The sequence below is a fragment of the Sarcophilus harrisii genome, chromosome 3, assembly GCF_902635505.1.
Source record: "Sarcophilus harrisii chromosome 3, mSarHar1.11, whole genome shotgun sequence".
NCBI classification, from domain to species: Eukaryota; Metazoa; Chordata; class Mammalia; order Dasyuromorphia; family Dasyuridae; genus Sarcophilus; species Sarcophilus harrisii.
Window position 1 is genome coordinate 202,983,031 of NC_045428.1, and position 27,344 is coordinate 203,010,374.

General features: G+C 33.9%; 1 long non-coding RNA gene across 1 annotated transcript in view; it reads right to left on the reverse strand.

Moving 5' to 3' along the window:
• Positions 1-11,058: 11,058 nt before the first annotated feature.
• The window catches only part of LOC116422309, a 36,486-nt gene continuing 20,200 nt past the window's right edge, over positions 11,059-27,344 (reverse strand). Inside the window, exons 3-4 of the long non-coding RNA XR_004232899.1 lie at positions 17,217-17,277; positions 11,059-11,160 (exon numbers count right to left, since the gene is read on the reverse strand). This is a non-coding gene — a long non-coding RNA (uncharacterized LOC116422309). The remainder of the gene's footprint in view (positions 11,161-17,216; positions 17,278-27,344) is intronic.

The window sequence follows — 27,344 nt, forward strand, 5'->3', positions numbered from 1 at the left end:
TTCAATTAAAATGTTGGAAAGTGAGCCTGACAAAGGGTCACACAGTGTGTTACTGGCACGTGTAGACAATAAATATTCTCATTTGGAAATAGCATCATCATACACTCAGAAGTAGAAAGCAAAAGATAAGGAAAGAAATAAAATGATCGATGTGAACAAAAGAATGAAGAATCGAAGAGTGAAAGTGACATAGCCATTGCTTTATGGTATCTTGACCAAACAAAAGCTAATGCAGTCAGGGAGAAATATCTAGTGCGTGTCAACATAGGGAAATTTCACCAGTTTTTCCAGAAGGAAATGCCTTGTAGGAATCTGGCATGGTAGAGAGCAAAGAGCATTGACTCTCAGGAAAGAGCACTTGGATTCGTATCACACCTCTGACCTTTATATTGTATGAGCAATGAATAAGAATAAGTCTACTTCCTTGGGTCTCAGTCTCCTCATATGTAAATGAGAATTTTGAACCAGATGTTTTCTGAGATCTAATAATGACTCTTGACTCTTAAAGTATCATATAAATAGCGTAGGGAAGTAGGAAAAAGAGTGATTTCTTTAAATATCAGTTTTAGCTACTTGGAGTAATAAGCTATCTTATATTATAGAACAGAAATACACAAAACAAGCAAATCAAGGTCACTCAGGAAATAGTAAAAGAAATAGATTTTTCATGCCTTTTTTGTGTTTGTTACTCATGGCACTCTACCTCTTGTCTCTGTCCCTGAAACATTTCTTGTTTCTGGAATGCCTTTCTTCTTTACCTTCATCTCTTGGAGTTCCTTTCTTCAAACTAAAACTCAGGAGGCAGCTACATGATGCAGTGGTTAGAGCATTAGTCCTGGAGTCAGGAGGATCTCAATTCAAAAACCAATCTCAGGCATTTGACACTTACTAGTTGTGTTACTCTGGGCAAGGCATTTATTCATGACTTGCTCAAAAAAGTAAACTAAAGCAAACTACAGCTTAGGCACCATCTTTTCTGGTCTCCCTCGAATGCTGGTACTCATCTTTGTCAACTGTGTTCTGTGTTACCTGGTCTAAATATATATAGACGTACGTACACATAAAATATATATATATATATATATATATATATATGTTTACATATATGTGAATTTATATTCTATATTTTTATATGTTCAATTGTGTCTCTTTGTGACTCCATTTGCAAAAATACTGATCACTCCAGTATATTATCCAGAAGATGTCAAATGGGATAATGCAGAATTAGATAGGACTAAAATGAATGACAACAATAGAAAAATTTATATGTACTTAAATAGATGGAAGCTTATTGACAGTAGAGATTGTTTCATTCCTTGTATTTATACCTTTCCCAACATCTGACAGTGTAAGTCCTTAATAAAATATTTGCTGATTGATTAATCTGTTAAAAGGAAATTTCTAAATCAAGTCAATGAAGAAAGACTTCATCAGAAAATAGTCTGTAAGTCTACAACAACATCTCATGTCACATCTAATAGGACTCTTACAGCTAGTAAATAAAACCCAAATGCCATTGGTATTGACCTCTAGATGTTGAGCTGATTACCATAAGCTCCTTCAGATCCAATAACTAGTGATTGGGGAGACTCATTTACTTTGCTAGAGCTTCTGGGAAAGGACCAGAAACAAGTACATTAACTTTTATCACTTCTTCCAACTTTTGGTTCAGCTAGAATTAGACCACTCTTGGAATTCCCTACAATAGGGGTTCTTAACCTTCTATTCACTCATTCATTCATTTGTTCATTTGTTTATTGGTTTGTTTAACTGTTTACCTTCATTTTAGACCACTTCGACATGGGTCTCCTTCACAGATAATGTTTTAAAATATATAGGATTATATAGAGAAATTATACTGAAATATAGTTATCAAAAAATTTTTTTGTTAAATAATACATTCATAGTCCCTAAGTTAAGAAGCCCTGCCTGAGAACAAATCTGGAAAGTCAGAGTCTATCTATAATATAGAGAATGTAATAGAATGAATTTTCCACTCTGGAGGCAGAATAATATAGTTAGTTATTCACTAACACTTCCTTTTCCCAAAAGACCTGTTCCAGTTTGTGGGCCAGCTCTACTCACAGAGATTGTCGTTTGTCCTTCATTCTAGAAGAGGACCATGACATCAGGGAGATAATGCCATGACATGCACCGCCCTCCCTCACTTAAATCCAATTCCCTTGCATGTTATGGCATCACCTCCGATGTCATGGTCCTCTTCGAGAATGAAGGACAAACAGATTCCTTTAGTTTGCAACTTGGAAGCAAACTTTCATATTTCTTTCTAAGTCTTGGGCTATTAGTAACACTGATTCTTTCTTGACTGACTCTGAAGTTCTGATCTTTTTGTGAGAAGAGATTTTGGAGTCCCCTATCTCTTAGCTGGGATAAAACAAATGTAAAGGGAAAGCAAAATATAAGATAGGGAAATATTTTCTCAAAAATAATATGACAGTATTATAGTTTAGTTTTTATTTTTAATTTAAATTTTATTTTTATATATTTTATAATAATTATTATATAATCATATAATCATTATAAAATCAAAATTTTATAATAATAATTATATAATCATATATCATTACATAATATATAATATACATTAAATTTACAAATCAAATAATTTATTTATTAATATATTAAATCATAAATTTTATTTTTTAGAGGCAGTGTGCTAGACACAGTCAGGAAGAACTGAGTTTGAATCCAGCCCCTGAGATGCTCATTAACTGAGTGACCCTAGCCTTAGGCTCCCTGGGCCTCAGTTTTCTCATTTGTATAATGGGATCACAGTACTTACCACCCAAGATTGTTGTGAGGATCATATGTGAGGACATATATAAAGTGCTTTGCAAACCTCAAGGTCATTTTAAACATTAACTATGATTGAAGAGCCCTAGCAGATATTAAATATAAAGCAAAATCTAGAATTTTGAATAATGATTTATAATTAAATTGTGTTATAAACTTAGATTCAATATTAGAGGAAAGGAACATGTGGTGGAAATACTTTAAGGAGTAATTAAAGAAAGAGAATTTGTCATAACTTTATATAAATGTGAAGTATAATAAACTGATCCTGGGGTGAGAACATTGTTCAGTTGTTTTCAGTCATATCTGATTCTTTGTGACCCCATTTGGAGTTTTCTTGGCGAAGATATTGGAGTCGTTTGCTATTTCTTTTTCTTGGTACCATGCTTGGAGTCAAGAGAACCTGACTTCAAATCCAGCCTTAGATACTTACTAGCTGTATGACCCTGGGCAAGTCACATCACCCTGCTTGCCCTCAGTTTCCTCATCTGTAAAATTAGCTGGAAAAGGAAATAACAAACTGTCCCAGGATCTTTACCAAGACAATTCCAAATGGTGTCATGAAGAGTCAGACATGATTGGAATGACTGGGCAAAAAAAAAATTAAGAAAACTTCATTGGCAGGGGTTGGAGGAACAACATAGTTCTATAAAGGAACAGAAGTATAAAGGAACTCAATGATGGGTTTTATATATGGCAAAGAATTTTAAAAATTTGGAGTTTTACATATTAGTTATCTCATCATGGGATGATTATCTCTAGTTGTACCACACCTTTTATCTAAGAAGCATAATGCATTTTGCACATCCTGACACATGATTCCTTCAAAACTTTAGTGTTCTATAGAGTCTACTTCTACATTGGCACCAAGGCATGGAAAAAATGATGTAAGGATTCTTTATATCTTATTTCATTTCCATCATCTGTGTCCTAGCAATACCAACACTATTTCTATTCATCCTCATGATTCTCATTCAGTTGTCCCATGTTTAACATAAAATAAAATAGGGTATAAGTTTCATAGGCAGCTAGGTGGCTCAATCGATAGAGCACCTGGTTCAAAGACAGAAAGACCCTTAGTTCAAAGCCAGCCTTGGATACTTACTAGCTGTGGGACCCTGAGCAAGACAGTATTAATCTCTGTTTGTCTTAATCCACTTGAGAAGGTAATGGCAAACCCTGAAAAGTGAGATCCAAGGGATGACAAAGAGATAGATGTAACTGAACAACAACAAAAAAAACCTCATAAGAGAAATGATAGTGTTTTATCAAAACTTTATCTCCCTTTAGCATGAGTGCTAGGCACAGAGTAGTTACTAGATAGATCTTATTGAAGGTAGAATTCATAAAATCCTGATGTATCTTTGTTGTTTTCATTCATGCTATTTAAGCAATATGAGCTCTTATATGTTCATCAGATCAACACAATGACCACTGCAATGAGTCTTTCTGTAGAAACTTGAGCAGATCCGAATTAGGAATTATAGTGGCAGAAACCTTTCCAATAAATCCCCAGATTCAGTTTTTATTAGTATTCTTTCAGGGGGATACACCTAAACATCTAATTGCCAATAGAAGACTAGGTGAAGTAAGAACAATATGGCATAAAATTTCTAAACTCCTCCACTGCTCTATAGCAGTTTGAATGAAATATTTTCTTTTATATAGGCAAAGTTAATGTCCCTTACAAGATGGAGGAGGTTAGGCAAGATAATCATGGGTGTGAAGACAATCTGGAGGTTTTAGTGTATTGAAAATTAACGAATCAACAATGTGACATCATAGGAAGAAACATGAACAATATCTTTGTTAAGTCTAAATGAGAGGCATAATGTCCTAAATAAAGCAGTTAATTGTCCTTCTGTAGTCTACCTTGGTCAAACTACTTTGCATCCAGGTTGGGTCATCATGATTTAGGAAGGATATTATCAAACTAGGATTATCTTCTGACACTTTACTCCTTACCATGTACTGTATTCTGTTATCTGGTAATACTAGCTTCCTTTCTATTCCTCAAGACATTCCATCTCTAGACTCCAGACATTTTAACTGAATTTTTGCCCAATCTCCTTACTTCTGTCTCCTGACTTCCCAGCCAACATCCCATTTTCTTTATTCCCCTTTAATGTCAGTAATTTCCTTTTATTTTTAATTTCCAATTTATACATCATATTATATATGTAAGTATATATATATGCACATATAATCAATTATATATATTACATATATTAAAAAATTATATGTATACATACAGCATATACTTTGTGTGTTCTTCCTGTTAGACTATAAGTTCTTTAAGGGTAAGGACTGCCTTTTGCCTTTCTTTGTATTCCCTGTACTTAGCATGTTCCTGGCACAAAGTAGGTGCATAATAAATAATTTTTGACTGACTGTCTAAAGGGTCCTTAGAAAAGAAGTGTCGCAAATGTTTGTGGTAGCCCTCTTTGTAGTGGCCAAAAGTTGGAAACTGAGTGGATGCCCATCAATTGCAGAATGGCAAAATAAATTGTGGTATATGAATATTATGGAATATTATTGTTCGGTAAGAAACGACCAACAGGATGATTTCAGAAAGGCCTGCAGAGACTTACACGAACTGATGCTGAGTGAAACGAGCAGGGTCAAGAGATCATTATATACTTCAACAACAATACTATATGATGACCAATTCTGATGGACGTGGCCATCCTCAGCCACGAGATCAACCAAATCATTTCCAATGGAGCAGTAATGAACTGAAGCAGCTACGCCCAGTGAAAGAACTCTGGGAGATGACTAAAAACCATTACATTGAATTCCAAATCCCTATATTTTTGCCCACCTGCTTTTTGGATTTCTTTCACAGGCTAATTGTACAATATTTCAGAGTCTGATTCTTTTTGTACAGCAAAATAACGGTTTGGTCATGTATACTTATTGTGTACCTAATTTATATTTTAATATATTTAACATCTACTGGTCATCCTGCCATCTGGGGGAGGGGGTGGGAGGAAAGAGGGGAAAAATTGAAAAATTGGAACAAGAGGTTTGGCAATTGTCAATGCTGTAAAGTTACCCATGCATATAACCTGTAAATAAAAGGCTATTAAATAAATTTTTTAAAAAAACCGCTTGAAAAAAAAAAAAAAGAAAAGAAGTGTTGAACTCTTAGTTCCTGACCCTAACTAACCAGATTAAAATGTGTTTGAGAAATATTTAACAAAATAAATAAAAATATAATGCAACATAGATATTATTAACATGTGGTTTTCTAAGCCAATATATAGCTTACAGAGATCCATCTCTATTTCAGTTTTATGTCACTGTCCTAAAGCTTTCCATATCAATGAATGTTGAAAGATTTAAGGCTATTGGATTGGCCAAAGAGAAGATTTGGAGGGATTAAAATAATTATTTTCAACTATCTTCATTTTTAAAATATTCTTGTATGTTATGGAAATGCTTGTTTTATTTCTTAGATTCAGAATAAAATAAATTTAAAAAGAAAGAGGAATAAGATTTGTTCTGATTGATCCCTAAAGGCAGATCTAAGAGCATACCTAGCAAATGGCACTTAATAAACTTTTATTGATCAAGTTTGAGAGAGATAGATTTTTAGATCAATGCCAAGAAAAACTTCCTAACAATTTTAGCTATATAGTAAGGAAAGGGAATAGACATTTATATAATGCCTATTATGCACTAGGCACTTTACAAATATTTCATTTGATCCTTACAACAACTCAGAAGGTAGATTTTACTGTTATCTCCATTTTACAGTTGAGGAAACTGAAGCAAATGAAAGGTAAATGACTTACCCAGAATCACACAGTTAGTAAGAGTATGAGTGCGAATTTTAACTGAGGTTTTCCTGACTCCATTTCTAACTCTCTAATCACTGCATCATCTATTACCTCTAATAGGCTCCACATGTTTGAATTCTACGTTATTGGATATTTCTAAGCAAGGTCTACTTGATTATTTCTCAGTGATGATATAGAATCTTTTATGGATTGGACTATAGGAAATCTAAAGTTTCTTCTAACACTGAAATGTGGCAAAACCAGCACACATTTCTGTATATGATATACAATTGCAACCAATTGTTTAATTAGCTGGGCAAAAAGTTTTCATCCCTTCACATGAAGAGTATACACATTCATGAAATTTTTTAGCTTACTGCCTTACTGATGCATATTATTTAAATTAGAAATTATATTCAGAATTTTTGGAGTTATTTATTCTACCCTCCATAACCCATGGAACAAATATGGGCTCAGCAGTTGCTTAAAATAAAAGGACAACAGTTATACCCAGAGTTCTATTTTTCATCTCTGGAGATTTACATTCTCTCCAGCTAATTACTCTTAATTTGGCCTGGTCTCCTTTTTATTTTTAAGAAAGGCAAGCTAGTGAATAGGTCATAAGTCCAGCCATTCCTATAGTATGGAAATTCACCATAAGCTAGACTGTGGTTTGACTTTTCCCGATATAAATTTAGAATTTGTTGGATGTCAGTCATTGGGCCATCAGAGGAACAAATATCCCTTTAATCTATATGCCTCTTTTTGGGTTAGGCAGCTTTTTAAAAATTTTACTTTCACTTTTTGCCAACATAGACTTCAGCTTGAGTGAGCTTCTGTGATGAACACAGGGAAGTTGGGACAAAAAAATGCTTGTAAAGGATGCCAAAATGGATGCTTGCAATTTACACATTTGCCAGCAATATCCACACTGATGAGTTCATTGAGCCATTGGAGAACTGGCAATATATTGGGTAGTTACACCTCTTGTTCGTAACGAATAATCATAAAATACTACATAATAAAACTATGAAAGAAAACAAAAATGTATAAAAATAAATCACACTCTTATGCTGTCTGTTGATATTGATATTAATCTGGAACTATGATTTGATTTGTACAAGAAACTCTCTCCACCAATGCATGTTAGTATCCTCTATGGAATTTAAATTCTTAGAAAGTTGCCTGGGACCTTGAGAGGTGAAGCAATTTGCCCAGGTGTCAGTGGTATGCTAATAAATGTTTAAACTGCTGGCTCTTCCCTGCAAAAATGAATATGCATGACACATTTTAAAATTTATTTTGCATTAACATTTTCTACATCACTTTCTAAAGTCTAAACAATTAACAAAATAATAAATCAAGCCCTGATTTGCTGTATTTGCCTATTTTTAAAATATAAGTGCTCACACTGAAAATTTAACAAGAGATTCTCAGCATGCTTCAGTGAACTCCTGCTCTGATTGCACAATCAGTATGTTTATTAGAGATGGGACTTCAGCTCAGTTCTTCCTGACTCTCAGGTCAGTTACATTCATTATGCTGTACTATTTCTACCATTATCTTTACTGGCCAGTCTATATGCTGATAAAATTTTAAATACAGAATTTCTTTTAAAATGATATACTAACCTGTGTATCTGACTGATATTATAGAGACCCCATAGGATCATTGATTTAAAGCTAGAAGAAGGGTACCCAGAGACCATCTAGTCCAAATCCTTTACTTTATGATTGAGGAAACTGAGACACACGAAAATTAAATGATTGGATTTAATTCAATTAGTTCTATATCCAGAGAGTCTCCCAAAAGAAAGCTTTCCCCAATCCATGGCAATTTTATAAGAGATGTATGATCTAATCTCTTGCTAGATTTATTTCTCATGAACTTTCTTCCCACCTACGTGGCCCATTTAATGAAGTAACAGCTGCATTCCAAGGGGAGAAGGAGGAAGTGAGCAACCATGCAATCAGGTTGGCTTGTATAACTCAAGGGTTAAACTGATAAGTACTACTATGGGGAAGCAGATTTAGATTTGAAGTATTTGCTTTAGGATTAAAACCAAGACAATGGAAAGGGGCAGTTGGAAAGCATTTTCTTTAGGAGACTTTATAGATTGTTTGCTGATTTAATAGCATTCTTCAAAGCACTAAAATCTCAGAAGACAGATGTGCAGTGCATGGGTCTGGTCTTTCAGCATTGCATCTAGAAATAGTCATTAAAGAAAGCAAACTATTTTAGGGAAAGGCAAAGATAAATGATGCTTTTTTCATTGGTTTTTAATGCAAAACACTTCCCATATAATTCTCTGGAAAGGACTTTCCATGGTTAAATATATGGTTTCTGAATGCCTGATTGAAAACCAAGTTTTAGAATTTAGAAAGGGAGAAGAAAAAGAATGGATCCATCATGGGCCCTGAGGATTGGGTGTAAAGGGAGATGAAAGAAGTTAGTTATTTAAATTATTGAAAATATTTTCAAAGATTTTATATTAGTGTAATAATACCTAGTAATTGTTTTTAATTGTGAAAGAAACTTCCATAGCAAAAACATTCTTTGTCAACTTTTCAGAAAAAGGTAAGACTGATGTTATCCAGGAAAAGGAATGTATTGATACATTATATAAAGAGATTAGCAATAATTCCTAATTTTCCTTTTTTTTCAGGCTTTTGTGACTATGAGTTTAAATTTTGGTTCTAGCCTGTGTGTATGTGTGTGTGTGTGTGTGTGTGTGTGTGTGTGTGTGTGTAATGAAATGGTCACTAGTTAGTAACACTGTGGAAGTACCTCTTCAAAGATAAGGGGGGGAAGGGGAAAACCTGGGAAGTGCTGGAGTCACAGTTTGCTTAGGTTTCTTGGTTCTCCCCTTCAAAATCTATTTTAAGAAACAGTATGAGAGTAAGAGAAACAATATGGTAGAGTAGTATCTAAGTTCAAGACCAGCCTTTGACATATTCTTGTTATGTAAGGCCAGGCCAGTTATATAATCTCTTGGTGACTTGGAAAATGTTATAAGATTATTGGTCGCATTTTAAAGTGGCAAAGAATTGGAAACAGAGTATACTCACAATCAAGGAATGGCCGAACAAGTTGTGGTATATGATTATAATGGAATACTATCTATCATGCTAAAAGAAATGATGAGGGGGGTAGCTTCAGAAAAATCTGGGAAGGCTAATGAGCTGATGCAAAGTAATATGAGCAGAGCTAAGAGAACATTATACCCAGTAAAGCAATATTATACATGTGATCAAATGTGAAAAATTTAGCTACTCTGATCAATAAAATAATCTACTATAGTTCCAAAGGATTTAGGATAAAAAATGTTATCCACCTCTGGAGAGAAAACTGGTACACTCTGAATGAAGATTGAACCCAGATTTAATTTCACTCTCTATTTTTTTACAACATGACCAATGTCGAAAATGTAGAAATATGTTTTGCATGACTTCATATATATAATGGTTATCATGAATCTTGCCTTTGCAAAGGGTGGTGGAAGGGTGGAGGGAAAAAGAAAATAGAACTTAAAATAAAAATAAAAAAACCGACAGTTACAGAACATTTGCTGATTTGTTGATAAAGGGAGTTTTCTGCATCAATGAAATCAGAAGTGAGTTGAGGAGTGGAGAACTAAGGGAATCATGATCAAGAGAGACAGCATGTTATAGCTGATATCTCTGGAGTAGTATAAAGTCCTGCTTCTGACACATACTCATGTGTGACTATGAGGAAATACCTAAAACTGATAGATCCTAGGTAACTACTTTAAGACCAAAAGTTGTCACAATTTCAGAGCAGTATGTGGAGATAGAGTTTTTGATGGAATTTTCACATAGGGAATTCATATATTTATAAAATCTACTTCCCTCCCCCCAAAAAATCCAGATACATAGACATTTTTTTCACCTGATTTAATTCTAACAGAACATTAATAATAGCCAAAATCATTAAGAGGAGCATCCCTGTCATCTTTGAGGCTTTTGTGAAAACCTATGGCTTGGCTACGGAGTGGAGAGCTTTGCTGAGATGCGTGATGCAATCTGTCATCTTTTGAGGTGTTTTATAGGGTGTATAACTTACAGTCAGGAAGGTTCAAGTTACTGAGTAGTGTGGACTAGCTCCATGGTTGCTATGGAGTGTAGCTCTTGCTTTGAGAGCAGCTGGTTTCTCTTAGTCATTTCTATATACATATGCCATAGAGCTATGACAATGTGTTCACACCAATATAATTATGGCTGCATTAGCACTTATGTTGTAAACCCTATTATTCAAGGGTTTATGAGAAGGCAATAAAAACTTACTTCAGGCTGAAACTTGTCTCAGTCCTGAAACTTGGGAGTAGGGGGTTGGGTGGAGATCCAGTCAACTGTGGGATTTGGTCTGTTCCTCTGAAGTATAAATTTGTTAAAAACTCGCATTTATGGGTTAACGCTGATCAGAGCCAAGACTTTGGAAGATATGGAATTCAGACTTTTTAATCCTTGAACTGGTCTAGACAAGATGCAGAAGCCACAAAGATGCAGTATCTCTTCTCAGTGTTATGTCAGGGTATAATCCATATCTGTGAGTGGAAAATATGCCTTTAAAAATAAAATAAGGTATCACCATTTAAAAAGACAATCTCAAATTAAATCATTTTTCATTTATCTAGCTTGAGCTTTTGTGGCCTTATGCAAGATACATACACTGTCATGCAGCAGATATTTTCTTTTTTTTTTTTTAATTTAATAGCCTTTTATTTACAGGATATATACATGGGTAACTTTACAGCATTAACAATTGCCAAACCTCTTGTTCCAATTTTTCACCTCTTACCCCCCCCACCCCCTCCCCTAGATGGCAGGATGACCAGTAGATGTTAAATATATTAAAATATAACTTAGATACACAATAAGTATACATGACCAAAACATTATTTTGCTGTACAAAAAGAATCAGACTCTGAATTATTGTACAATTAGCTTGTGAAGGAAATCAAAAATGCATGTGTGCATAAATATAGGGATTGGGAATTCAATGTAATGGTTTTTAGTCATCTCCCAGAGTTCTTTTTCTGGGCATAGCTAGTTCAGTTCATTACTGCTCCATTAGAAATGATTTGGTATGCAGCAGATATTTTCAGAGCTTTGCATCTAGTCATTCATCCAGCCATGTCCAATACTTTGTCTAACCTAATGAAACTAGAGATCAAAGACCTTAACAAATTAATAAGGTGGGTCAAATGTAAGAAGGTAAAATTTAAGAGAAATAAGAGAAATAAGAAATAAGTCCAACAGTTAGACTTTTAAAAAATCAATTTTAAGAAACTATGATAAGGAAACATAGCTTAATAGTAGTTGATGTGAAAACAAATATTTAAGGGTTAAGAATTGTCTTCCTTATATCCCCAACCTTTACCATAATGCCTGGCACATAATAGGTACTTAAATGTTTATAGACTGATTGGCTGATTAGGTTCTAGGGTCTGGAGATATATCTAACTTCAACTTCATTTGATTTAATATAACACCTCAAAGATGATGGTTCTTTCATCCAGACTGGTTATCAGCTTAGGAGAGCTCCCAGTGGAAACTTTCTATTCCTGCAGATCATTAACTCTTCTGAAAATCCAACTGTTAGAGAGTTGTCTGGGGGATGCTGAAGGCTAAAGGTCCTGCCCATAGTCAGTTACTATTGGTTAGAGACAAAATTTACATGCAAGGCTAGTGAACTCCACAGATAACCTGCTATTGCTATCTAATGTTATTCTATTGAAGCAGTTTCTGTACTATTTATAGAATACATTGAAAAATAGAACTCCTTGATATAATGGGGGTAGTAGCCTTATGCATCATTAGCTTTTATAACATAAGAATTAGATACTGTTTTAAAGACCACCTTGTCTGAGGAAAATGCAGCTGAAAAACACTGTCTCTTGGCCACTATCATCAAGCCTAGTTGACAGCAGAAATGCCAAGATTCAAAATCGGGTCCTAATGACTACAGTCAATGTGGGTCTATATTTAAAGTTAAAATCTTTTGCGTGAAATACTGTGACTTTTAGCTCAGAGACTTCTAATATGTCATTTCCTTTTCTGAGCCTCTCTGAGAAAGAGAGACAGAGACAGAGAGAGACAGAAAGAGATAGAGACAAAAACAGAGAGACAGAGAAAGAGACAGAGACAGAGAGACAGAGAGGAAGAGACAGAGAGAGAGAGAGAGAGAGAGAGAGAGAGAGAGAGAGAGAGAGAGAGAGAGAGAGAGAGAGAGAGAGAGAGAGAGAGAGAGAGTGAGAGAGAGAGAGAGAGAGAGAATAGGACTAAATTATCTCTATCATTGCTTCCAGCTGTATAAAAACAAACAAACAAACAAGGAAACAAATTCCCAAAGACCCAGTCCTAAAAAAAGAAGTTTGACATATTTTCATTAGCATGTCAGATGGTTATCCCTACCCCACAGTCTTTCCAGCTGCTTTCAAGAGCCAGCTGCCTAAAAGCTTTACCTCCAGAAAGTCAAAAGTATTACATAGTCGTGAAGTATATGCAAGTTGCATTCAAGGAAAACTCTAGCTGCACAGATGATGTTCACCCATTTTCTTTAGTTTTTCTGTCCAAGTTGATTTGGATATTGGAAAGGATTTAAGTGATCACCTATCAGCCTCCAGATATGCAAATTCTCTCTACTGATTGGTTGTCCTTGTTGTTTTTCCTGCTTAAAGAGCCCCTCTACTACATTCTTGGCAAGTGATCCCCAATAGCAAGCTTGAACAATTCTGTGAGCCAGAAATTCTTAGAAAGTTGTCTGGGACATTAAGAGGTTAATCAACTCATCCATCATGGGCAAGTGTTATTTTATTGGTGTTGAGTAATTTCAGTCTTAATTGGCTCTTCACTCTCCCATTTGGGTTTTCTTAGCAGAGATGCTGGAGAAGTGGAGATGAAGCTCCATTTCATTTTACAGGTGAGGGGCTGAGGCAAACAGGTTAATTGATTTGCACGGAGTCCCTTATCTAATGTGTCTAAACTCATGAAGATGGGTCTTCCTTACTTTAGGTTTGGCACTCTATCCACTGTGCCACCTAAATAATCTATGTGTCAAAGATAGGATATGAATCCAGGATTTCTTAACTCTTAAGACTGACCTGCTAGCCATGACACCTTGCTATCTCTTCTACTCAGGAAAGAGATGAAGGGAACTTTTAAAAACAACCTGAGAAAATTATTATTTCAGCACTTCATAGAACATTGAAACTATGACATCTCTTGTGAAAGACTTACTCTCTATCTCTATTAAGTCAGCCAGAGATCACATTAGATTTTTTAGCATTTACATCATACTGCTGATACATACTGAGCTTTTAATACTCCCAGGGATTTGTGATCTCATCTACGTGGGTCTTACCTCCAGTACAACTCTTAGGAACTCATGATGAACTAAACCCTTTAAATGTTTTTCTCAAAGCTACGAGTCCTCCATTTTGTATTTTGCACTTTCTGCTACATTTCATTTTGCTAAATTTCACGCTTTTTCTAGCCTCTCCAGATCTTTTTGAATCCTGACTCTGTCATCCAAAAGAATTATTTTGTGAAATTTTGATTAAGCACACTTTCTATATCTTTAGCCAGATCATTGATTTAAAAAAGGATGTTTAACAGATAAAGGCTAAGAAAAGAGCTCCCAAGTCCTCTCCTCCCCAACCAGGTTAACATCAGTCTATTAATACAGCTTTGAAGATATGTGGCTTTTCTGGATATTCTGATAACAAGGATTGTACCTAACTCTAACATATAGATTAAATCTGTTCATCAGGCTCAAAAGGAAATCATGAAAAACTGGTCAACTATCTAGTTTCTACATCTAATCAATTATAAGCAGAGTACTATACTAGAAAAATTATTAAATATGAAGTCCTAGAATCATTGATTTAACACTGGGAAGTACCTGAAGAACACTGAGTCCAATGTCCCTCATTTTACACATCAAAAAAAAAGGCTTACAGGTTCTGAAAAGTTATAGTGACATGCTTAGATTTAAATAGCTGGTGTCAAAAGTGAAATTTGAAGCTAAGTCTTCTTAATTTCACCTCTATCACTATATCTACAATGTTGGAAGCATTTATCAAGCATCTATAAGGTTCCAGACACTGTTCTAAGGACTTTTAAAAACATAACACCACTTGATCACCTCACTAAAAAAAAAACTGATAAAGATACAGATAAGGAAACTAGGGCAGAAGTTAATTAACTGCCTTGGCCAGAGTGTCTAATGGAAGGATATGAATTCAAGTCTTCCAAATCTCCAGGACCAGAGCCCTCTCTTCCACACCAATTAGCCACCTTCCTAAGATTTATCTATAAACTAAAGGACTTGAGCTTCATGATCACTAAGGTCTCTTCAGTCTCAGATATATGATCCTATGATTCCATTGCTTTTTCTTTTTTTTTTCTTAATGAAAACTTTTATTCCATTCACATAGTAGAACACAAAAGGAGTATTTTCTATGAAACAATCTCTGTTTAAAAAAAAAGTTTATTGCTGAGGCAACTGGGATTAAGTGACTTGCCCAGAGTCACACAGTCAGGAAGTGTTAGGTGTCTAAGGCCAAATTTGAACTCAGGTCCTCCTGATTTCAGGGCTGGTACTCTATCCATTGTGCCACCTAGCTGCCCCAACTGTCTCTATTTTATACCCCTTGCTTTTTTAGGTAGAATATGATATTAAACTGTTATTGTAATAAGCATATATTATGATATGCTTTCTTAATAGCATATAAGGAATTCAATACACCTCCTTTCAAAACTGTCCTGGTTATCTATGCTTCCTTCTGAATTTTTCTCTGTTCTATTCATTTAAAAAATGATTCAATGACCCTGTTTTTAGGGTGCATCACTCTTGTGCTTCACCCTTCCCTTCAACACCCAGTTAATTGAGAGAAAGAAAGAAGAAAAACTCTTGAAAGAAATAAGCAGTCAAGCAGGCAAAATAAATCCACACAAAAGCCCTGGCCAAAAATATGTCTTTTTTTTTTTCTTCCTATATCTTGTGACCATTACTTTTATGTCTGGAGGGGGACAGGGCTGAAGCAGAGAAGTAACATGCTTCCCCAGAATTATTTTGAAGACATAGGCACTAAATTACTAAGAAATTTGTTTCAAAGCTGTCCCCTCTCCTCTCCTTTCCTCCTTTCTTTTTTCTCTTCTTGTTTCAGGATCTGGAAAATAATGTTCCCTATTCCCTCCATTGTACTATCCTCCCTCTTTAAGTCTCTCTTTAAGAGAGACTCTCTCTCTCTCTCTCTCTCTCTCTCTCTCTCTCTCTCTCTCTCTCTCTCTCTTTCTGTCTCCACAGCCTTAAGTCTGATGTATTTCTATACCAAACATTTTATGTGTATGTGTGTTCCTCCCACTTTTTAGACTGTATTGTTCTTGGCCCAGGTCTGGTCACAGAGCAACACCCTTATAGCTGGTACTGGGTTGGCTGACATCCTCTTTCTTATTGTTCTTGCATTTCAAGCTGACATATAGTGAATTGTAGGTGGAAAAAGCCTTAAGATAGCTTCTGTTTGGATTACTTGATCATTAATTAGTTTGCTGTAAACTTAAGGATTTTCCTGATCTAGGTATGTGGGAGCTGAGCAGTTTACCACCCATATAGGCAGCATATTGGCAGGAACTTTGACACTTTTTCCATGATAGCATACTGTCTCTTTTGAATGTATCATAAGATTATGTTAGCAAATACCTGAAATTCATATACACATGGTTTAAACTTTCAGAGATGTGCTAGAAAACCTCAAACCAGCTTTCAAGTCATTGTTAAATTTTCAATTTGAGTGTTTATACCTCAGAAATTAAGAAATGCTACAAATTAGTGTTTGTTTTTTCTGATTAAAAAAGACTTAAGAAAATGATGGAAAATGTTAATAATGTAAATTAAATTTAAAAGTGTGTCAGGATACTTTTTTGGGGAGGATCCAATTGTTAAATCATTTATCATGACACCAATTTTTGAAAACATTTCCCAATTAACTTAGTAGCAGGAAAATCTTAGTAAGCCAAATCCTTGTCATTGCTGCTTAATTTTCTACATGATCATTTGATGAGATTGGGGCTGGACCTGTGATTTTCTTGATATAAAGAACTCTTTCTTAGATGAGGAAACCTCATTTATCTGTATAGCTCAGCACCATTTCTGCAACTTACAGTCTCCACAAGTTGACAAGAGCACAGAGAACATAAGTGACTTGTCCAGGATCAAACTGAAAATGCAGAATATATATTAGGTGTTCAAGGAGAATTAGAACCCCTGATATGAGGGCTTGCTGAGCCCTTTTCAAGGCTACTCATCCACTTTTGGCCTCTACCTGTCCTCCAACACTCACCTGTTTCTCCAAGAAGCTATAGCATGCACAATGGCTACACCCATTAAGACCATATTGGTAGATGGAATAAATCAGGTTAAAAGTAACCAACAGGATTTAAAGCTCTCTATGAAGAATATGTCTATCCCAAGCATGTGAAGACTTCCCCAAGTGAAATGGGTTCATAAGAATTTATTCCAACAGCCATTAAGGCAGCTGAAGGAGACACTGTGGAGTGCTTAGAGTTTGGTCAGACATTAAAGACAAGAAGGTCATACCTTGCATCCTGGGCTATCTCCAGACATCTTGACTTTTGTTTTGGCACTGACTTTGATGACTCTGAAAGATAGAATGATACTATTGAATTTGTGCAACTCTGCCTAACCTAAATTCAGTTTCCACATGAGTCAAGCCATCACCTTGTGATGTCATTGGTCCCCTTTGAAAATGGAGAATGAAAAATAGCTGTCAATATGTTTCAGAAGGCCAGATTTCTATCCATTATATCAAGCTATCTCTCATTCTCATCATCAAGTTTCTCATCTTTTCAATAATGTTTTCAAGATCACCATCAATAACTTCTTAAGAACTTGACTAACAACATAAGATGATGAAATCCCATTGTAACATTGTAAGGTCTGGCAACAATATTGTTCTTCCATTTAAAATATTTTCCTTGTGGAACTAACCCCCACCCTCACCCCTATCATGCTGTTTTGCTTAATGTGTTTTCTGTAGAACCAATTAACATAATTAGATGGGGCATGACTATAATTTTTCTGGGCTGGGAAATTTGAAGTCATTTAGAGAAACAAGATTCTTTAATATCTCTTACTTATTTTGCGTTTTAATTCACTCCACCATTTTAGTCTGTCCTTTTTTAGCTTGAAGAGAATTTTTCTTGAGATGACAAAAATAGAGATTCTTAACTCTGTCATATGAGCAAAATCTGCTTTCTCTTTTCATGTATTGATATTATGCCATTTGCTCAGAGCAATGAATCTTGGCTACCTTTTGTGATATAATAAGGCCAAGAGCACAGTAATCAAAATCAGGAAAACTGTGTTCAGGCTCTGTCTCCTACCCTTACTAGTAGAACAAGTCACTTAAATCCTCTGAGTTTCAGTTTTCTCAACCATAAAATGGGAATAATAATTCTTTCCCTCACTACTTTGCAGGACTTTTGTGAGAAAAATCCTTTCCTGTAAATTGTAAAATATCTACATGGATATGAGTTTCCATTTTTTCTTTCTCTCCAAATATTTATTATTTTAACAGATTACAATGCTATTTCTATCAATTAGGATAGTTCCATAAATAAATTCCATTGCAGTGATTGCTTTTTTTCCTCTAAAATAAGAGAATATAAGCCATTGAATAATGGCTAGAATTTCTGTTTCTATTTTTGGTCTATTCTGATTCTATCCTAATGCTATGACAGCTGCTATTTGTTTTTGGAAATCTTTTTGTTAACAAAGTGAACTTCAGTATCTCACAATCCATCAAGCAGCAAAATCATTCTGGTATTAGAGATAATGATAGCTGACATTTCTATTAAACTTTTTACTTTGGAAAAAGTATTTTGTACATTATCTTATTTGATCCTTACAACAATTTTGTGAGGAAAGAACTAGAGGTATTATTATCTCCATTTAATAGATGTGGAAACTGACACTCATAGACATCAAAAGAGTGGTTTGCACACATTCACACAATGAGTAAGTATGGGAGGTGGCCCAAGTCTGTCAAGCCTCCAAGTCCATTGTTCTTTCTTTTTTTATGTAAGCTTTATTTTATTTTTTTCAAGTAACAAGAATTTAGTTTTCTTTCGCTCCCACCTCCTGCCTTCCACTCCTTTAAAAAATGAAAAAGAAAAGGGAAATCTTTGTAACAAATATGAATAATTAAGCAAAATAGATTACCACATTGGCCATGCCCCAAAACATTTGCTCATTCTGAATCTTGATTCTGTCAGAATCTTCCCTGTCAGAACAGTAGTATATTTCAACACTACTATATGCATAATTTGGTGACTTTTAGAACATGGTTATAAATTGTTCTCTTTCCTCATCCCCATTTTTCAGCTTCCATGGCCTCCTTCAAAACTAAATGCTAAAGCCATCTACAAGAGGCCTTTCTTGGTACTTCCACTTTCCCCTAAAGGTCTTCCCTCTGTGATTATTTCACATTTACAGTGTATACATTTTGTATGTACATAGTTTGCATTTTGTCTATTTATTAGAATGTAAGCTACTTTAGGCAAAGGACAATTTTGTGGTCTTTCTTTGTACTTTCAGTTCTTAGCACAAGATGAGTGCATAATAAGGACTTCATAGTTGTTTATTGATTAAATGAATGACAAATATTTCTTTCCTAAACAACCATTTCTTTTTTATTTAGTTGGAGCTACTTTAATTCTAATGAGAGATACAACATATTTAGGAGGACAGTATCTCTGAAATGGTCTGAGATATCTCAGATATAAAGATTGGCACAATAAATTGCCATGCCTTTTCCAAAAAAAAGGATGAAACTAATTTAATTACTTTCTTTTTCAGAGCAAATTATAGTGGTCTTGCTTAAGAGGAACTGTCCTGCATGCAATGACATGTGAGAAGATGACCAGGTGCAAGTATTTTGGGGAATTTAGATACATAGGGTAAATCTTTTAGTCCCTTCTTTAATTTAAATTGTTTAATTTATCATGGCCTTATGGCCAGAAGTTCTGAAAATAACTGACTTAGTTTCTCCATGTTTTGCTTTCTTGAGATTCCATTTGAAGGGTATGCTAATACTAGTAAAAGTCAAATCAAAAACCATTTGTTAAGAACTTATTATCTAGCAGTCCCTGAAAAAATGCTAAGAATAGTTCTGAAGAACACTCAAGTAGCTCACAATTTAATGGGGGAGAAAGCATATAACCAACAATATATAAACAGCATACAAGATAAATTGGAGACATTATCAGAAGAAAGGGACTAGCTTGCTAGCAATAAAGGAGATATGGAAAAAAGTTTCTTGAAGAAAGTAATATTTTATTCAAGACTTGAAGGGAGTCAGAAAAGCCATGAAGCAGAGATGATGAAGGAAAAAATTCTAGGAGTGGAAGACAAAGAAAATGCATGGATCCCAAAAATGGAATGTCCTGTGTAAAGACAGCAAAAGTCAATGCTGCTAGATTGTCGAGCACATGGAAAGAATAAGTTATAACAATAATGGAAAGGTAGGAAGGGGACAGATTAGGATGGATGTTAAAAGCAAAAGGAATGAATATTTGATAATAGAAGTGATAGGAAATCCCGGAGTTTAATGACTAGGGGATGGTGATGAGACATGGTCATATTTGTGCTTTAGGAAGATCAATTTGATAATTGAATAGTGAATGGACAGGAAAGATGAAGTAGGAAAATCAAGTAAAAGGCTTTTAGCAGTAATCCACGCATGAGGTGATGATGATGGTGGTAGGGTAGAGTATTGAAAACAGAAAGAAGAGGATACCTACAAAGAAAGGTTGCAAAGGTAAAATTGAGAAGGCTTAGCTACTGATTAGACATGGGTAATAAGAGAATGTGAGAGGTTGAAGATGACTCCAGGTAAGAATTTGGTGGTAACTTTTATAGTAACATAGAAAAAAGGAAGAAAAAGGAGGAAATTTCATTTTCATTGGCAATGTTTTGTTGTTGGTTATTGGTTTCTAGGTTCTTCTGTACTCTGTATTCTAGTATTATCTATTAAACTTATCTATCCATTAAACTTAAATAAGAAATAATAATCCATGTTAATGTCAAATATTTATCCATTTTAAAACTTTTTTTCCAATAAGTTGTTTAAATGAATCATTTAGGATTCTTTTGTATTGCATGTTCTTTTTTTATCTTTTCATCTTTTATTCATTTTTTAAATTTGCTATGTGTTTCTGATTTTTGCTATCATAAGTCAATGGCTGCAAATTCAAAATTATTTTCATAAAAGGATTAGTACAGACAGTAAGAATAGTCTGCCATTGTCACTTAAAGCCTTTGTAGCATGTAAGTATCTAACAGAATTATATTATTTTATTAATTATTAATTATAATTAATTATTTGTATAATATGTAATATTATATATAATTAATTAATTATATTAGAACCCAAGAGTATCTTCCTTTTATTATGAGACATCAGAATAAGATGTTTATTAAATTATTTAATTAGAGTTGAAATATGTATTTGTTGTTGTTGTCATTTCCATTGTGTCTGACTTCACAACCCTACTTGGTTTTTTCTTGGCAATGATGTTAGAGCGATTTTCCATTTCCTTTTCCAGATAATTTTACAGATGAGGAACTAAGGCAAACAGGGTTAACTGATTTGCCCAGGGCCATATAGCTACTGTCTTACTCACACAGCAAGTATCTTAGACTAGATTTGAACTCAGAAAGATGAGTCTTCTTGACTTCAGTAATCTGTAAAATGAGAGGTTTAGATCACAAGACTTCCAAGATATCTTCCATTTTTGAATCATTGATGTAATTATTCTAAACTTCCTTAAAATATTCTTGTGTACTTTGTAAGAATGTTTTGATTCATGATATTTTTAGGTGTTGTAGCAGACAGGATACTTCAGAAAATGAGAACTTAAGCTAATTCCAGCCATATTATTCCTAATTAAGTGTTGCCAAGATGTGTTTACATAAATGTAAATATATAAGTACCAACATACGTATATGTGCTGATTAAATATTTAAACTCTTAATTAAACCAAGATGTATTAATGGCCCATTTAGCATAGTTGACATAATAATTGAAACTAGAGCTTTCTTTGTATTTTAGAAAGTGGAAAACCAGCCAACATTATGATCATATTTAGTGGGAAAAGAATTAAGAATAAGACAAAAAAATCCTCTAAAATAATGTATGATTTATAAACCACAATTCCATGCAAAAGAAAAAAGGAAAAATATTTTAGTATTTAGAGTAATTCATATCAGAAGCACTAAGTGGAGTGTACAATACCTCAATATATTCAATAAATAGAAATTTATGATGTAAGTTTGGTACTAAGGGTTAGAATATCTTTAAAATCTTTTAAAAGTTGTTAGATTGTTGTTTTTTTTAACTTGAGAAAATTGAAAAATGCAACTGCTTGATGCTGTATCCTGTGGCAAAATACAAAATATTTCTTCAAACATCTTACAGTTTGAAATGTTCCTTTAAAAGGCTTTATGGTCTAATGGCTGACTGAAGTTTGGAAGTTGGGACTTATTTGACTCTGATCAGAGTGATTTGTGATTTGTAATGACTTCTTTATGCATGGGTCAATTCATTTGGAAAATTGAGTAAATGATAAATGAGTTCACAAAAATAACTGGTTTTGAGCAAAGCTTTTTGGTTGGAGTTCAAGGGGAAAGGAATTTTTTAAGAGATGAAAAACAGTGTAAAAATTGTTAATAATTTGGTTTAGTGAACTAATACCTTATATATATTTATATATATAATTATTAGCTTGATGATTATATATAAACATACCGAAATATATAAAAAAACATCCTCAATACCAAGTAAAGTACTTAGAAACTTTAGTAGATTCATGATTATAAGCTTCCCAGAAGCTTTGTATAGAGTTTTCTATGATTGTTCCACTTTGGGTTAAACAATGATACACAGAGATTTAAGTTATTGACTGTGAAATTATATCACTGCAATCTTTTCCTGCAAGTACAAAATGTACCCTTTTATCTGAGGCTGAAAATTTACCCTGGCAGATTTAGATTTGGTGTTTATTCATTGAATGTTTACAATGTTCTTTCTGTCTTTTAAATTTAAGAAGTATAAAGGAGATTTTTAGACTAGCCAAACCACTATACCTTTTCCAATTTAAACTGAAATTAATTCTCATCTATTACTTATTTCTAAAGAACTCCTATTTCAATAGGGCAGGATCCAGGACTGCAGTCCTAGTAATCTCTTGTAACATCAAGAAAGGTATTGGGTTAGAGATATATCGCCCCTTAAATGTCTCTACTCCTAGGGGCATAATATTTATGATTCTAAGTGGGAAGGGTAGCCTGTAGCTTCCTCATGCCAGCTTAGCCTTCTTCCCACTGAGTCCTAGTTACACAAAAGATTATCACAAATAGCCCACCTATTTATTAAATAAAACATCAAAAATTGAATAAATTACATAAATTAGAATATATTATAGAATATACAAGAGTACATGAGCTTCTTAACTGGGAATAAGATTTAAAAGAAGTTCAACAAAAAAGAAAAAAGGAATGGTTCCACTTCTTACAGGGTTTCAAGTGCTAGAAGTCAAGGATCATAATAGAGACTTACTTGCTCACTTATTAGTCCTTCAAAAGTTCTTACTTTTCTCTTTTGACCACAGATATAATTCCTATTAGAAAATTACTATGAGTGGCAATTTCTGATTTTTTAATTTGTTTTATTCAAAAATCCTGCCAATCAGGTGAAAAATTGAAATATTCTTTTTTGACCAAGGGTTCTTAGCTGTTTTTGTATAATGGATTCCTTTGGCAATCTGATGAAGTTTATGGACCTCTTCTCAGAATAAGTTTATTTTTAAAAATCATAATTGAAAGCAATGCCAAATTTTAGTTAGAGGTTAGTAAAAATAAAGATGTAATTTCCCCCCAACTAAGTTCACCATCTTTGAAATCTATTTATAGACTGGATCCATGGACCCCATTATAAGAACCTCTATTTAGGGCAAATGTAGACTATTTTAAACTCTTTTGTTCCAAGGGATGTTTCTAATTTGCATTGTAAATCCCTTCTATTTTTCTACCCTAAGTTTCTTTAAATTTTAGAGATAGGAAAACTTGCTATAGGATTTGCTATAGTTCTCCTCAATTGTATTATTTTAGATTCTGGCAAATCCTAATAAGGTGAGATAGCATAATTATAGTTCAATCTTGAGGCTCCAGAGACTTCAAATGATGCCATCCAACTGGATATTCTACAAATTCGGGAGATCACTGAAGGGATTATGATAGATACCTTTAAAGCTGCATAAAACATAACAATTCTCTTAGATTATTTGCTTTAAATGAACCTTTTAAATTCACAGGAGTCACCCACTTGCTGGACATCTGTAATTCAGTGTATACCTCTGAAGACAGGCTTAATTAACAACTTTTTCTAAAGAATAGTTTTCCTAGACCAGAGATACTAATCAGCTAGTGACCAATGGCCTTGGTTTCTAAATCTTTTTAAAAAAAACATCTCTAATTACTCTTTGTACAGAACACATTTTGGAATGGATCCTTTGACCAGGAAAGAAACAATTACATTTGTTTTCAAAATGACAGTTCCTTATTTAAATAATACTCTTTTCTTGAGTCTGTTTCATGAGCCAATTGCCATGTTGAATTAGTTGGTCAGTGTATTATTGCCAAGCAACTAATATTTTCCAACTTTTCATGTGTTGAAGAAGAAGCACATTAAATATGTACCATATGTGTTAAGTGATTGCTACCTGTTAAAACTTGTGCATTTCTTTACTGTATTCCAATTAGGCAAACAAAGCATCTTTCCTCAAATACCAAATACAAGCAGAATTGGCAATCAAGTTCTCTGTGGTGTAAAATACAAAGAAAACTATCATTGACATTCAAATTCTTATAAAATACTTCGATTGCCTGGTAAAAAAGAAATCTAAGTTTCCTTTTTAGTTTTGTGTGAATGGGTTTTAAGCCTTGTATTTGTGCTGTATTAGTGAGTCAATTTGGGTGTGTGATCCCTATAAAATCCTAATGAAGGTTATTACGTGAGCTGAGGAATAGATTTAATTCTTAATGATCTTCATGCTTAGATTGATAATCTTAATTTTTCATATTTCAGTTTTACTAGTTTGTAAAAACCAAAAGTATTAGGCCTAATTAACAGAAATAAAGATCCATATTCTCTCTCCTTTTTTGTAAATGTAAACTTCTCTTGTTTTAGCAAAATGTCTGTTCAGAGGTCAAAGTTCTTTCATTTAGTTATGAAAACAGAATGGAAGCTTTTTGTCACTTAAGAATATAGCCCTGCCAAGAGGAATCTAGGAACTAAAGCAAAGATAAACCCAATCTGTTTTTAATCATTATCCTAATTAAAGAACAATTCTGATAGAGTTAGAGAATTGCCAAAGAATAATGGTCTCCTGCTGCTAAATGAATGATGAGGCCATCACAGTGTTTATTTTTACAGCAAAATATTTTGATATGAGGGCAGTGTTTAACCTTGGGTTTTTTTTTTCCTTTTCAAACCCCATCATAGATGTACATATGACTTATTTCAAATGCTAATAATTAGATACAACTTTTGAATGATAATGGCTTTACTTTCCTGTATTAATTTTAACAGATTTATACACATCAGTGTATACATACTATATAATATAATATGCACATATACTCTCCATCTTTTAAGAGGAAATGTGGCTTAATGAATAGAGTTATATTGGACACAAAAAGAACTTTTTTCAAAATCTATCTCAGACAAAAAATTGTCCAAAAGATCCTAGGCAAATCACTTACCTCTCAATGTTCTAAGTAATTCTCTAAGTCTATACATTTCAGGGGAAAGTACTGATCTGTTTTGGTAGGAGAAATTTCCTGTATCCGTGGAATCATGGATCCAGTCCTTGTGCTCTCCTTCCTTTAAATCAGTTTAAGATTCACATATATTAGAATGTTTGTTTTCTATTTATTTTAAAGATATGTAAGCGTTACAATTCCTTATTATTTATATCAGAAGGACAAAGATTGGGAAAATTATAGAAAGGTAATTTATAATTTAATATTTTAGAATTATTTCATTTATTTTAAACAATATATTAATTTATAATTATTTAAAATTGATAAAATATTAATATTACATATACATATGTATGCATACATACAAGAAAATCTGCATAACATAATGGATAAAGAGTTGGTCTAGGAGTCAAGACAATGGACTCAAAATTCAACCTCAGGTATATCCTTTGTGACTTCAGTCAAGTCATGTAATCTCTCAGTGACCAAAGCCCTCTATAAAACTTTTAATTGCAAATAGCATCAATAAGCATTTATTAAGTGCCTAGTATATGCCAGGCACTGTACTAAATGCTGGGGATACAAAGAAAGGAAAACAAAAATTAAAAAAGAAACTTGGAAACTTGTAGTTTAATAAGGAAGACAAATTGTAAACAACAGAAGCAAGATTTAAGCAGAATAAATTGGAGATAACCACAGAGTTGCAGAGCAGGTACTGGCTTGCATTGATAGCATTAATTTCCTCACCAAAAATTTCTTATGCTAATGAAATAGTAGGAGAAGAAAGAGAAGGAAGAGAAGTGATAGTAGCAGGTAGTAGTAGTAGTACTAGTAGGTAGAAGTGGTAGTGGAATCAGTAGTAGTAATAGTAGATAGTAGCAGTAATAGGTAGCAGCAGCAGAAGTAGTAAATAGTAATAGTAGTAGTAGTAGGTAGTAGCAATAGCAGAGTATCAGTAGAAGTAGGAATAGTAGTAGTAGTAGTAGTAGTAGTAGTAGTAGTAGCAGTAGTAATAATAATAATAGTAGTAGTAGTAATAGATAGTAGCAGAGTAGTAATAGTAGTACTACTAGTAGCAATAGTATCAGTAGGTAGTAGTAGAAGTAGTAATAGTAATAGTGGTAGTAGGTAGTAGGAGTAGCAGAGTAGCAATAGTAGTAGTAGTAGGTAGTAGAAGTAGCAAAATAGCAGGAGTAATAGTAGTAATAGTATAGTAGTAGTAGTAGTATGTAGTAGAAGTAGCAGAGTAGCAATAGTAGTAGTAGTAGGTAGTAGAAGTAGCAGAGTAGCAGTAGTAGTAGTAGCAATAGTAGTAGTAATAATAGTAATAGTAGCAGTAGGTAGTAGGTAGTAGCAGTAGCAGAGTAGCAGTAATAATAGTAGTAGTAGGCAGTAGAAGTAGCAGAGTAGCAGTAGTAGTAGTACTAATAGTAGTAGTAGGTAGTAGAAGTAGCAGAGTAGCAGTAGTAGTAGTACTAATAGTAGTAGTAGGTAGTAGAAGTAGCAGAATAGCAGTAGTAGTAGTAGCAGTAGTAATAGTAGTAGTAGTAGCAGAGTAGCAGTAGTAGTAGTACTAATACTAGTGGTAGTAGTGATAGGTAGTAGAAGTAGCAGAGTAGCAGCAGGAGTAGTAGCAATAGTAGTAGTAGTAGTAGTAATAGTAGTAGTAGCAGTAGGTAGTAGGTAGTAGCAGTAGCAGAGTAGCTGTAGTAATAGCAATAATAATAGTAGTAGTAGTAGTAAGTAGTAGAAGTAGCAGAGTAGCAGTAATAGTAGTAGTAGTAGCAATAGTAGTAGTAGGTAGTAGCAGTAGCAGAGTAGCAGTAGTAGTAGTAGCAAAAGCAGTAGGTAGTAGAAGTAGCAGAGTTGCAGCAGTAGTAATAG